Raw genomic sequence first — 1,418 nt, 5'->3', positions numbered from 1 at the left:
AAAAAACATTAAACCTGAATATTTTCAGTGTAAAACCTTAAAAAGTCTTAATTTCCCTCATGATGTTTTATTATTCTTCTTCTCTCCGTCGACGTATTTCTACATATAGTTTTTAGTTTAAACTTTGATTCGTTTTTGGTTTTATTTGTTTCTGATGTTTGTAACTTTTACCGACTAAAACACCAAAAGCTGAAACATTTAAAGCTTYGGCTCCTTTTAAAAGATAAAAACGACATTTTACAGATTAATTTCTCTKTTTTTTGTTTTTTCCTTCCTTCTCATATCTGCTTTTTGAAATGTTTTTCACGTCGAGCGTCGCAGTTGGGTTATTATCGACAGGAACTTTGATTCTCATCTGTTTTCTGCTTAATGCAGAAATATTTTAAATCCTGTCCTGAGCAGCTTTAGAGTGTTTAGTGTCACAAACATGTGAAACTGTCCCTGCGGTCGTCATCAGATCACACACTTCCTGCTGTTCACTCTTATCTGGCCCCCGCTAGAGACCCTGACGATCTGCTCAACATCGCCGTTGCCATGACGACGCGATGGAGGACCGGCGGTGCTGCTCTGAGCCGCTTTGACAGTTTTTATATTTCTGTGGGCAAAGATGACAGATTAAGATAAACCTTCCTGGAACCGCCAGAGATCGACTGTACATGAGGTCGTCCACCCGCCGCGTTTTCTCCAATACAGAGGCGATAAGGAACGTTTGTAAAAGCAAACAGGAAGTCACCTATTTCAGGAAATTCTCTAATCGTCGTTAGAAGTTTTTGGTTTTTAAATTTCTCACACAAAATCATTCTTGATAATTAAATTTTAGTCTGTTTTAGGGTGTTTTGTCACTTTAAGTCCAGATAAGCTGCTGCTGGTCACACTGAGCTGAAAACAGATGCACAATTATGCAAACATACATCTTTGAAAAGCATGAGTGGAGCCTCCTGCACAACCAACCAGAATGCAGCAAGTGGTTTCTGGATGGCACAACACTCTTGTCTTTTCTTTTTCTGTAAAACCTGCTGACCAAGCGTACTGGAGTTTCATTGGATTGCTAGGGAACAAACTGAGTTCCGCTGGGSTTGCTAGGTAACTGACAGAAATCGGCTGGTGTTGCTAGGTAATGGGGCAGTGGCTGCTGGAGGTTTTTGAAACGTCTCATTTTCCAGACACCACAAACCTGAACCTACTGCTAAAAAACAGCTGGAKGGTTTTTAAGATCTTGGTTGTTTTTAGAAGCAGCAGAAACACAAACTGACTTACAAAAATGTTGGAAACTTTAACTAGAGAAGCCAGAGGTTCTGGTCCGGTCTCAGATTGGGTCGCCTTCTCTGTTTGCTCAGACAGAACCGCTCTGGTTCTGTTCAGCCGTCTTCGCTCTGGTCTCAGATTTGGTTTGGTGAACCTGCTTGTTTCAGTTCAGA

The 1,418-nt window shown here is 41.0% G+C and overlaps 1 protein-coding gene across 1 annotated transcript in view; it reads left to right on the top strand.

Moving 5' to 3' along the window:
- cd247 (CD247 molecule) overlaps window positions 1–1,418 on the top strand; it is a 12,974-nt gene that overhangs the window by 9,399 nt on the left and 2,157 nt on the right. The window lies entirely within an intron of this gene.

Source organism: Poecilia reticulata, linkage group LG2 (assembly GCF_000633615.1).
Source record: "Poecilia reticulata strain Guanapo linkage group LG2, Guppy_female_1.0+MT, whole genome shotgun sequence".
Lineage (NCBI taxonomy): Eukaryota > Metazoa > Chordata > Actinopteri > Cyprinodontiformes > Poeciliidae > Poecilia > Poecilia reticulata.
The sequence above is the reverse complement of the archived record's forward strand: the minus strand, read 5'-3'. Positions and strand labels throughout refer to the sequence as shown.